The sequence below is a fragment of the Cetorhinus maximus genome, chromosome 2 (assembly GCF_964194155.1).
Source record: "Cetorhinus maximus chromosome 2, sCetMax3.hap1.1, whole genome shotgun sequence".
In the NCBI taxonomy this organism is placed as follows: Eukaryota; Metazoa; Chordata; class Chondrichthyes; order Lamniformes; family Cetorhinidae; genus Cetorhinus; species Cetorhinus maximus.
This window is the reverse complement of record NC_135880.1, coordinates 200,348,864-200,362,234: the sequence shown is the minus strand read 5'-3', so window position 1 is coordinate 200,362,234 and position 13,371 is coordinate 200,348,864.

Here is a 13,371-nt window from a genome sequence, read left to right as displayed (position 1 = left end):
TTCCTTGTGGTACTGATGCATTGGGTGGAATCTAATGGAGGTGATGAGGGTCTCACAAGCCGGCTGGAGATCCAGTGAGAGCCCCGTGTCACCTCCTTTCAGGAAGGCCAACAAAATTAAGTGCCAGTCAGGCACTTAAGTGGGCAGCAGTGGATGTTCCCCAGGATCAAGGACCCCGGGGGCAGAAATCCCGACCTCCCAAGAGCAGCCAGCTCAGCAGCACCACTAAGGGAGTGACAGCTGCTGGTAACCCACCCACCAGAGGCCAAAGATCGCTGACGGACCCAGGCCACCAGTGGGGGATGTTGAAATTAGGGTTGTGGGGTTGCAGTTGGCAGTAAGGGTGAGGTGGTGGTTCTCAGTGGGCCCATCCCTTTGCCGGGTGCCTCAATCAGGCACAGTGTGCCTTTGAATTTGGGACCCCCTCCATCCCACCCCTGGAACCCCTCCCGTAACCCCAGCAGTGACAGGATGATGCCCTTAATTGGGCACTGCAGGCCGAACATGAGCCTTCACGCTTTGGGCTTAATTGGGATGGAGGTGGGAAGGTTGCGGGGTCCTCACCACCACTCTCCTGCCCAATAAAATGGCCCCCTGTCCACAAATGCATCCCAGGGGAGGGCAGTAAATTCCATTAATATTCTCCACAGAGGTTCAACAGTCATAATGTAGCCACAAATTTGTTGAGTAAGAATCAACCTTTGAAGTCCCATGAGAGATGTCCACCTGTATCAAAGACAACTAGTACTGATGTCCATGGAACATAGCTACCATGCATTGTTTGGCTCATGAAATCAATGAAAAAAAAAAGCTCCAGCGGCTTATGATGGTCTGATGTAGTTTGGCACTGAAATGCACTGAAACTGAACCATAAATCCGCAAGGATTGCATCTCGGCTTAAGTGTGCTGAGAATCTCTGGCACTGACCCTACCGATGTTTGTAGGGTTACAGAAAGTTCCTGAAGTATACCTGCTAGAGTTACAATGAACTTTCTGCCGGGGTGTGTATTTTATTCCACATGCACAAACAGAACTTACAGGAGCGTGTCTGAATTCTAATCGGTTCAAGTTAGGTTTTTGATAAAGCTGACTGAAACCACTCGTAACTGTGGCAGTCCTAACTGTAGCGTTATGAAATATGACTGCTTCAGAGCTATTTGATATTTGACGAATTGATGCAAATAAAGAGATACTGGTTATTGATGAGTTCTGTTTGCATCACAATAAATGTGTTTGAACCTCAAGGCTGAATTGCAGCAACTAGCTCATTACCACCTATTGTATGAAATACGTTCATCTGGTACTTTATCAAATTCGAACCTGCTGCCATTATTGTTCTATATTTTGGGTGAAAGCTATGTTACCACTGGAAATTTGAACACACTTTCCATCAGCTAGTGAAAACCTTGACTACTTTCAGGTCACAAGTAGCATGGGTTAACTATTGAGACCTTCCTCCCTTTTGGAGGCTCCTGCAGTTTTTTTGACCCTCCCTTTACCCTCACTCTTCCAGCATTCATTCCTAGAGTATCTCCCCGCCCACCCAAACTCCTCAATGTCTACCATTTGTGCAAAACTTTCAGCCATCTTGCACACAATTTGTTTTCTTACATCTTCTCTTGCTTCCAAAAATATTCCTAAAACCTGCTTCTTTGCACTTTTGTTCACCTCCCTTACCCTCCCATCCCAGCATGGATTTGAAAGCTCAGTGTAAACATTGGAATGTTCTGATATTTTAAAGGAGCAACATAAATGCAAATCCATGTTCTGCCAATTCATAACTCAGCTCATATATTTCATAAAACACCTTTAAAACTGTCAGACATTAAATTCCCAGCTGTTTAGGCTGGTATTGCACTTAATCTCCATTGGCGGAAAGACACTGACACAATCCACCACCCGTTCACTGAGTCATTAATATTTGAAAAACTGTTTACTCAGCACCACACAACGTCTCATGCATCATGGGGAGTATTTGATATTCAAATCAGAAATATTATCTATACATTACAACAGCAACTTTACTTCAGAAGTACCTTGGCTATAAAGTGCTTTGGAATGTTCCGTGGTAATGAAAGTCATGATATGAATGCAAGTTCTTGCTTTTTTTAGATTAAAGTGCCTGAAAATCCAGACGGAATGAACAGAATCTTAACAGGTCATGACAAGATAGTGCACTAATGGGTGATACACTGTCAGGTATCAATTTGCCACGGTATTATTGAGTGAAATGACTTACATTACCTTATTCCATGCAAATTTTGATCCCAAAATCAAGAAATAAAATTGGAAAAATTAAATAGATATGAGTTGAGCAGAATATTATTTTTTCCTTCTGTCGCTCCTGTTTGATTGTCTTGTGTGATTGTCTTGTCTTGGCTACCGAATGTCTGCTCTTACTGTTGCAGCCATGGTTTTCCCAGCTTTCTCTGCAATGTGAATTTGTTCTGTTTGAAGAGGGAAGCAGAGAGGAATGCAAGATCACGAAGATTGGAAACCAATAAACCTTGTGAGGAATTAACCAGAGGACTGAATGATTCCATAATTGAATTGAATTCTGTACTTTAATTCTTCAAAGAACCATCTGGGAATTTTCTCTCCACATCTGGGGAAGTACAGGATGCCTAAAATTGGCTTCCTTGAACCATTTTAGGCCAAGTAATTCTAATTATAGGGATATTCATATTACCAACCATTTGCTAGGATAATAAAAATTACTGAATGCATGAGTTTACCTCATGTTGTCATAATCTTCAAACAGGAAGTCTCAGTATGATATCATTAATTGACATTTCATTGTTAACAATTAGCAGTCAATAATAAATAACAGTAAGAGTACTCAATATCTTTCGACAGATATTACTGACTGACAGAATTAATATTGGAGATGATAAAGGCCATTCAGGTTCATAAGAATAACTGAGCACCAGCTGAGGTTTACTTACTATAAGATTAGCTCAACAAGGTTAGTTTAGATTAAGACCTCTGACAAGTTAAAAGCTTTAAATGGCTAGGATAGTCATTTTTAATAGATATTAAAAGTCTAGTTAGTTCAGTTCATTGCTGATGAGATTTCTGGAGCTTATGCAACCCTTGTTCTCCTCAACGGTGGCTTTGCTTCCCTCTGGGAAACTCAGATCTGCCTCTAGGATGTCTAGATGATGAATCTTGGCTGCTGCAGTATTTCGGCTTTCTTTCCTAATGAATGTTCTCTTTCAGAAATAATGTTCCTTCTGCTCTCAAGAACCTAACTCTTACATACATGTGATGCACTGAATTATTTGCCTCTCTCTGTTCAGCACTGTCCTTAAGTTTGAACTCTTTCTTAACTGCCATGTCTTCCCTATCAAGAAGCTTCTAATCATTTGATTGTGCTGTTGTCTCTTCTCTTTCTCTGCCTCTGATCTCTTTCTGTCAAAAACACCATCTGTTATAGCTTTCACTCTCAAAGTACACTCCTTTGATATACTTTCAATTAATCTGTGCAATGCATCTTGTTTCAAAAAATCCCTTATTCGCTGACAATACGTTAAGAAGGCAGATGCATAGTCCTGTCAAATGAGTAAATGTTAATTACTTGGTGAAAACCAGCTCCACACATTGGTTGCAGAACATTTTTATTTTTGTTTAAATGAGTGGTAAGACAATGCAGATAATGATTAAGTTGCAAAAAATCCTTTAACTTTGTCTGTCCTTAAATAATTACATGAGGCAGTATATGTTAATATGGTTCTCTCAATTGACCCCCAGGCGCTTCTTGTCTTAATCAATCAACATAATCATCTTATCAGTTTCCTGGCTGGTCACCCACCTTGCATCCTTTGCAAACTGAATTTCATCCCAAACTCTTGTCACCTGTATCCTAACTCATCCCATGTCCCATTTGCCTACCATGCCAATGTTTTTTGAGTTTCAATTTATTCAACAGTTTTAGCAGGATTACATTGTTTAATTAACTTGTTTAAGTACAGAGTAGCTGCCAGCTGCTGCAGCATGTATTAGATTAGATTTGGGGGTGCTTTTGATATCTGCTGTTGATAACTCAATAACTATTTCATCAAAACCAATAAGTAGCAATATCTAAGATAAAAGCAAAAAACTGCGGATGCTGGAAATCCAAAACAAAACAAAAATACCTGGAAAAACTCAACAGCTCTGACAGCAACTGCGGAGAAGAACACAGTTAACGTTTTGAGTCCGTAGGACTCTTCAATAGAACTAAGGAAAAATAGAAAAGAGGTGAAATATAAGCTGGTTTAAAGGGGCGGGGGGGGGGGGACAGGTAGAGCTGGATAGAGGGCCAGTGATAGGTGGAGATAACCAAAAGATGTCATAGACAAAAGGACAAAGAGGTGTTGAAGGTAGTGATATTATCTAAGGAATGTGATAATAGGTGACATTAAGGGTAGAAAGCAGGACGAGCAAGGTACAGCAGCAATATCTCCCAAGCTGTTCTTCAAAAGGAGTAGCCAACACCAAACAAGCACTTGGAAGGAGGATTAAGCTAATTGACCAAAGATGTGGTTGGAGAGGGTTTTGAGGAGAATTTTGAAAGTGAGGGAATTAGAGAAGTTTAGGAAAGGAATTCCAGAGTGCAGAAGCGAAATCGCTTAAGGCCACTCATGGGGTAAAGAGTATGATACATTAAAGATCAGAACCTAGAAAGATATAAGCTGGGAGTTAGCACTGGAGAAATTGCAAAAGAAGGGGCAGTATGGCCATGGAGTGTTTACTAAGCATGGATGAGGATCTTCAAATCAGCAGATGAGGTGATGAGGGCATTCGAGGAGGTTGTCAATGACAGGGGCACAGAAGAGCAAGACTTACTATGGAATAATAAGCTGAGCATTGCTTTTTGAGTTGAACTGGGGCTTATGTGAAGTAGAGCTCAGCAGGCCATTGGTGAGTACAAAAGTTGGAAGTGCTGAAGAAAGGCATAGTTAAGGATTTTAGTAAACTTGGGAATGACACAGAAGCAGAAACATGGCTGTGATTCTTTGGAATTCTCTACCCAGACAACTATGGACCATTAGTCATTGAGCATATTCAAATCAGAGATTGACAGATTTTTGGATACTAAGGGAACAGGGGTTTTGGGGATAGTACAGAAAGGTGGAGTTGAGGGAGAAGATCAGCAATAATCTTATTGAATGGTGGGGAAAATGTCAAAGGGTCAAATGGCCTACTCCTACTCCTTGTGTCCTTATGTTCTAAGCAAGGACAGGCAATATTTATGGAGGAAGTAGGTGGTCTTGGTGATGAGCCAATGTGGAGTTTGTAGTTCAGCTCAGGGTCCAACAGGAAACTAAGGTAATGTAAATGCTGATTATCATATTGGAAGAAATTTTCCTTATTAAAATAGAAAGACCAAAAGACTCTAGGAAAAGGATGCATCATTCATTGCTAACTAAAGAAGTTAAAGATAGTATCAAATTGAAAGAAAAAGTAAGTGTACAGTTCCACAAAGATTAGTGGCAGGCCAGAATATTGGACAGATTATAAAAGCCAGCAATGAATGATTAAGAAAATAAGGAGGGGGGAATTAGGGTAAGAGAGGAAGCTAGCTAGAATTCTTTTTAAAAACACAGGCAGTAAGAGTTTCTACAGGTACTTTAAAGGGGAAAAGAGTAACTAGAGTGAGTGAATTGGTCCTCTAAGAATGAGTTTGGGGAATTAATAATGGGAAAAAAGGAAATAGCAGAGGCATTGAACAGATATTATGTGTCTGTCTTCACTGTAAAAATTACAAATGACATCACAGAAGTAATTGTAAATCAAGAGGTGAAGGGAGGGAGGAATTTAAAACAATTACAATCACCAGGGAAAAGTTACTGAGAAAGTGATTAGATTTAAAGACTGACAGGTCCCCAGGTCCTGATGCATTTCACCCTATGGTCTTAGAAGTGACTGCTGAGACAGTAGATGCATTGGCTTTAATTTTCCAAAATTCCCTACATTCTGGATAGGTTCTATCAGATTGGAAAATAATAAATGTGACTCCTCTATTCAAGAAGGGGGTGAGGGGGGGTGGGGGGGATAGAAAGCAGGAAACGACAGGCCAGTTAACCTAACATCTCTCACAGGGAACATGCCAGAATCTAATATTAAAGAGGTATAGCAGGGCACTTGAAAAATCTTAATGCAATTCGGCAGAGTCAACATGGTTTTTTTGAAATGGAAAACATGTTTGACCAACTTATTACAGTTCTTTGAGTAAGTAACAAGCAATGTGGACAGAGGGGGAACCTCTAGATGTGGTGCACTTGGATTTCCAAAAGGCATTTGACAAGATGTCACATCCAAGGTTACTAAGCAAAATATAAGCTCATGGTGTAGAGGGTAACATATTAACATGGATAAAGGATTGTGTAGCCAACAGGATACGAAGAATAGGGATAAATGAGTCAGTTTCAGGTTGGCAAGATGCAACCAGTGAGTGCCACATGAATCAGTGCTGGGGTCTTGACAATTATAATCTCTATCAATGACGTGGATGAAAGGACCGAATGTATGGTTGCTAAATTTGCTGATGACACAAAGATAGGTAGGAGATAACATTGTGAAGAACATAAGGAGTCTGCAAAAGAACATAGATTAAGTGAATGGGCAAAAATTTGGCAGATGAAGTATAATGTGTGAAACTATGAACTTGTCCACTTTGGCAGGAAGAATAGAAAAGCAGCATATTATTTAAATGGAGAGAGATTGCACAACTGTGGCTCAGTCCATAGCACCCTCGCCTTTGAATCAGAAGGTTGTGGGTTCATGTCCCACTCCTAGAAACCAAGAACTGTGTTTGTACTCAAAAGAGTTGCAATCTGTGACTGTTGATAACTCTGCGGTACAGAGGGATTTGGGTGTCCCGGTACATGAATCGCAAAAGGTTAGTATGCAGGTACAGCAAGTGATTAGGAAGGCAAGTAGAATGCCGTTGCTATTGCAAGGGAATGAAATATAAAAAGAAAGGAAGTTTTGCTACAGTTGTGAGACCACATCTGGAGTATTGTGTACAGTTTTGGTCTCCTAATTTAAGAAAGGATATAATTGCATAGGAGTATAGGAACAGAGGAAATATGAGCAGGAGTAGGCCATTTGGCCTATCAGGCCTACTCTACCATTCAATTAGATCATGGCCAATAATCTACCTCAACGCAATTTTTTCCGCATCATCATGTCTTGAACATAACAACTGATCCTCCACAGCCCTCTGGGGTAAAGAATTCCAAAGATTTACAACCCTCTGAGTGAATTAATTCCTCCTCATCTCTGTCCTAAATGGCCTACCTTTTATTCTGAGACCGTGTCCCCTGGGTTCTAGACTCCCCAGCCAGGAGAAACATCCTTCCGACATCTACCTATCGATACCTGTAAGAAGTTTGTATGTTTCAATGAGATCGCCTCTCATTCTTCTAATGCTACAGAATATAGGCCCGGTATCCTCAATCCTTCCTCAATCCTGCCATCTCAGGAATCAGTCTGCACTCCCTCTATGGCAATCATATCCTTCCTTAGGCAAGGAGACCAAAACGATATGGAATACTTCAGGTGCGATCTCACCAAGGCTCTATACAATTGCAGGGAGACAGCATTAATACTGTGCTCAAAAGCAGTGCAAAGAAGGTTTATTCAACTGATTCCTGGAATTAAAGGGCTGTCTTTTGAGGAAAGGTAGGACAGGTTGGGCTTGTATCCATTAAGGGCAGAATTTTACGTTGCTCCACCAGCAGGTTTTCAGGTGGTGGGGGTTTGTAAAATTCTTCGGATGACCTTTCCATTGGGTTTCCACCCCTCCTGACCGTGCCACAATTTTATGCTGGGGCATGTGAGGCCTAGGCTGGCCTGCCCACCCTTGCCCCAATTAAGGCCCTTAAGCAGCCAATTAGTGACCAAATAAGGGCCGTTTCCGACCCAGCCTCAATTTTCCGGCTGGCAGGGGGTGTTCGGGAAAAGAGCGTAGCCCAGAAAGTGACCCTATTCAGGCCTCAGGCCTCTGACAGGAAAGGGAAGGGTAGGGGGGCACCTCCGTCAAAAGCCACCTGTCAACCTTGGGCAGCAGCCCCCCCCAGCTCTTCCCCCATAAGGTTTGGCCCCTGAGGTTGCTCTCCCCCACCGGCCTCTCCACCAAAACACCCCCACCTCCCCTGCCTTCCAACCCACAACGACAACCAACCTCCCCACCCCCCACCCGCAACCCCAGGTCTTACCTCCACTCCCTAACCTGAGACCCTCAAACTTATCTGGTCCTGGACTTCCAGGGCTTACACCCTGGGGACTGCTTGTAGTACCAGTCCTGTCCACTGCAGCTTCTAGCGCTGCTGGGACTAGAGTACTGCCTGCCTATTAGGTTAGCTGACAGCTCTCAGAGGTGGGAATTTCTCCCAGCTGAAGGGCAGAAGTCCCACCTCCAGCCAATTAACTCTCTTTGGAGCGTTAAATGGCTGTGGGGCTGCTAGTATCGGCAGCGATGCGTTGGCCATCAACTCCTCGGGTGAGTAAAGGGCTAACATCAGAAGCACCTGATGATGTAACTATGATGTAATGACACGTGACTAAGTAACAGAGATCTGAATGGAGGAGAAGTCCATCCTCATGCTCAAGTCCTAAGATGTACATAGAGCTGTAAATAAATAATAATGGTTTTAAGAAACTACAGTCTTGAGTAGCTTACTTAGGGAAAATAGATAAACCCTGAGGAACCACATCTAGACCCCATACACATGACGAAACAACCACACCATCCTAAAAATCCTGGCCTAGAAGAATGAAAAGTGATCTAATTGAAACATACAATATCCTGAGGGGAATTGACAGGGCAGGATGCTGAAAGGATGTTTCCTCTTCTGGGAGAGACTAGAAGCAAGGGGACACAGATTAAAAATAAGGGGTCTCCCATTTAAGATGGAGATGAGAATAAATTTTTTCTCTCAGAGGGTCATTGGTCTGTGGAATTCTCTTCCCCAGAGAGCAATGCAGACAGGGTCATTAAATATGTTTAAGGCTGCGTTAAATAAATTCTTCACAGACAAGGGAGTCATAGGATAGAGGGGGAGACAGAAAATTTGAGGCCACAGTCAGATCAGCCATGATCTTATCAAATGACAGAGCAGGCTCAAGGGTCCAAATGGCCTATTCCTGATCCCAATTCATATGTTTGGACAATGGCTTCCACTAAACCTGGTTCTGTTGTTCCTATCTACACCTCCTTTACACTCATACTTGTCCTGTTCTTGACATTTAATAACGCCTGCCTACCACCCCATCTCAGACCTTTCCTTTTGTTCTTCCCCTACCTCACTGCAACCCCCTGTCAATCCATCTCCTTGCCTCAGTAATTGCTTAAAGCTTTGTTATATCTCTTAACCTCATCCAGTTTCGACCAAGGTCATCAACCCAAAACGTTAAATCTGTTCCTCTCTTGACAGATTCTGCCTGATCTGCTGAGCATTTCCAGTGTTCTCTTTTTAAAAATATGGTTATATCCCATGTAATAATTGTAAAAAAAAAACCCTGTGCCAAAATCTATCAGCAAATGAAAGAAACTTTCTGGAAAAATAGCTTTGAGCAAAAACATGCTGAAGTTTGAGCTAGATTGTAGTTCATGTCATGTCTGCACAAAGATTCACCATATATATTTCAACATGCTAGCTCAGAAAAATTCAAATTTCCCAAATAAATTAAACAATTGTATGAATGTCAATGTCTCAAGCAGAGTTAAAAATTTAAGCAGTTGTGAGGTCTGGTAACTATAGCACTGATACACTGGAGGGCAGCATATCCACAGTTTAAACACTAAGCTTTGTCTTAGTCAATCTGCCCTCCAGCTGCATCACAATTGCGAATGCTTGCTTTAAAAAATATGTCCATGATGTATACATTTATCTATCATATGTACTGTACACACACACACACACACACACACACATTTATATGCACGTATCACGCATATAATATTGTGAAAGTATTCCATACCCTTTCAATAAGTTAGTTTTGCCACTTGTAGTTGTACGGACACTGACAGCTCCCTTGTACTGTACAGCCTTCAATCAGCCTTCTTTCATATGTAAGAAAGGGCGGAATTGTCCCAGATTTGCACTAAGTGCGGTAGTGGGCGGGTAAAACAACATCTTACCCACCGGCCACAATGGCGGCTTTTCACACTGTATCGTCATGGCAAACACCTCATTACCCTAAGCTCACACACTCAAACCCATTCACTGGCATCTCACTCACTGCCAGCTTAAAGGACATCAGCACCCATTCTCGCATACACACCCTCACATGTCCATCTGGCCACTGCCTCCTCAGCCCTCAGCCTTCACCATCTTGAGGCCACTTGCACAAATCAACAGGTGCCCCCATACACACCCTCAGATACCTTCCTTCCCCAGTACAGCCATTGCCTTACAGCTTCTTCCCTTGCCCGAGGCCACTTTTCCCACTTCGTCAAGCAAGCCCTAGCCCTGCAGCCGTTGAAAAGCCGCCCATATATCACATACAACTGATCTGGTAGGTAGAGACCTGCCGTGAGCCCCCCCAAAAGTGATGTGGTACTGCCTGTGAAGCGTGGTGCTGATGACTGTGAGTCCTGACTGAAGCAAGGTAGACAAACAAACCTTGAAGTCCCGAGTGAAGTGCAGCTCATCAGGTGCTTGTCACTTATGTGCTGTTGTGAAACACATTGGCGTGTTTTCCTGCCAACCTAGGCAGATGACCCATTTTGGGGGGGTGCCGGGCGGGGGGGGGGATATTCCGGTGGGCTGATCTAATAATGATATACTGATGTATAACAATGAGGTTCCCGATGTCCGATGGTGGACCATGCGGCCTGCCATTGGTGGGCTAAGCAGCCAATCGTGAACTGGTTTCACGCTGTTGTGAAACCGATCGCGCCATATTGTCTGCTCACGCCACCCAACACGCCCGATGCCAGCGGGCACAGAAAATCCTGGCCAAGGACTTGCATTTATGTAGTGCTTTTCACGACCACACTTTACAGCCAATGAGGTACCTTCTGAAGTGTAGTCACTGTTGTAATGTAGGAAACACAGCAGCCAATTTGTGCACAGGAACATCCCACAAGCAGCAGTGTAATAATAACCAGGTAATTGGTTTTAATGGTGGTGATTGAGGGATAACTCCCCTGCTCTTCTTTGAATTAGTGCCATGGGATGTTTTATGTCCATTTCAGAGTAGATGTGGCCTTATTTTTATTCTTCATCTGAAAGAGGGCACCTCCAATAGTGCAGCACTCCCTCAGTACTGCGCTGAAGTGTCGGTTTTGATGTTTGTGTTCAGCTCCTTGAACATGGAGCCTTGTGAATCAGAGTTGAGAGCATCATTAACTGAGCCACAAGGAGCACCAAAGCCAATCCTGATCCTGTCCTTACCGGATATTCACACAAATTCTTCTAGCATAGAAAAGCAGAAATGCTTTTATTCCCCTCCACCTGCCCCACATTAAGGACAATTTGAAATGTTTTCAACACTGCCCTAGTAAAGATCAGCTGACAACAGCATGGAATAAGGGTCAAATGTGGGGTCTTAAGAAAGTATATGATGTCCCTGTTTATCACAGAACAATATAAAATACAGCTGATCAGTCAGGCCCCAAAAAGATGTAAGTAAGAGGAATTGTCTTAAGATTGCTATGAATGAATGAGTTGGGAAAGAAGGGAGTAAATTTTAAGACATTTGCAGACTTAATATATAAATTATTTCACACAGACTATACTTTGCATATGTTAGTAATCCATTTGTCCATTTTTGCTTGTTAGATGTTATGCAGTTGGATATTATGCAGGAAGTAAGGCACTTCTCCAATTTATTTATCCTTGAATCAATTGAGGTATTGGTATATTTACCAATTAGACTTAGTGGTCTTAAAGGAATAGGGCTCCATTTTAACAGCAGACTCTGAAGTTATCCATTGCATGCATGCAACCTCTACCGACAAGGACAGCAGATGCATAGGAACACCACCACCTGCAAGTTCCTCTCCAAGCCACACACCATCCTGACTTGGGCTATATTGATGTTCCTTCACTATCACTGGGTAAAAATCCTGCAACTCCTTCCATAACAGCACTCTGAGCATACCTACACCACATGGACTGTAGAAATTCACATATAAGCATACCCAGATCCCTCTGCACAGTGTTCTGCCATTGCTCTCCAATTAAATCATGGCCCAAATCTTCTGATCAGGGTTGAAGCCCCTATTTCTGATCCTGATCAGACAAAAAGGTACCCACTTACCTTCCTCCGATTTATCTGGGCAATCTTCCGATGGAGGATCCTGCAGAACTTAGTCAGCGCAGGAAACCTCGGAGACATTAGTGAAAGGAATCTGCACAGAAGCCATGCTCCATTTTTATGGCACTAGCTGCCGTATACTGGTAAGTGTTTACTAACACACTGAAGAGCTTTGGGGTATTTAAACAGCTTTTCAGTGTGTTAGTGAAAGAATGTTATTGAATGTGAGGTAAGTGTCACGACTATAGACTGCAGCTACCAACTACCTACAGGCATATTGATTTTTTTTTAAGGAAGACCTGTATTTTTAAAAGAAATACAAGTAAAGACTGATCAAAAGATGGCTGATAATGTAAAGTGGCCACATTCTGCAAAATTCCTCTGTGGATTATACTGACAGACCTGACTTGAGAGAACATGGAATGTTGCACCTGAAGAGGTATCAAGGCCTATTTCAAACAGAGATACTTGAAAGGAAGACATGGAAAATGCAAAAGACTGGACTTTTAATCTTCTGTGTTTGCGGAGACAATGGAGACTGATTCCCACATCTCAGCAGTCATCCAAAAACTCATCTCCTGTTGACTTATATCTCACAATGTGGAAAATAATCCGAGATGAGGGAAAAATGGACTCTGGCGCAAGACATGACTATTTCTCCTTCCGGGAATACACAAGAAAAATTGTTAAAAAGCTGGCTGCAGACTAGTGTGTGAGTGACAGAGACAAGAAGAAGCATTAGTCAGTCACCCCTGGAAAGCCAAACAGGTGATTTCTCTCTCTCTCTTTTGCTGGGGACAAGTGTGTTCTAGCAGAGACCACACGAAAAAAGAAACAAGACAGCCTCTTCAGTTACCCTGCAGAGAAAACCAGGATTCCTCCCCTGGGATAAGCCAACAAGTGTCTCCAACAGACTGTAAACCTGCCAAAGTCAGCTCTGCCGAAATCACCCAAGTTAACGGTCGCAACGTACCACTTCACAGACAAGCCAAGGACTGATTTGTATATTTTTAAAAACTTTTATTTGGACTCTTAAGTTCTCATTTCTGATCAGTGTGTGTTTGTGTGTTGCATCATTTTTTTTCATTGTTCCTCAGGTTTTAGTAACTAATAAACTTA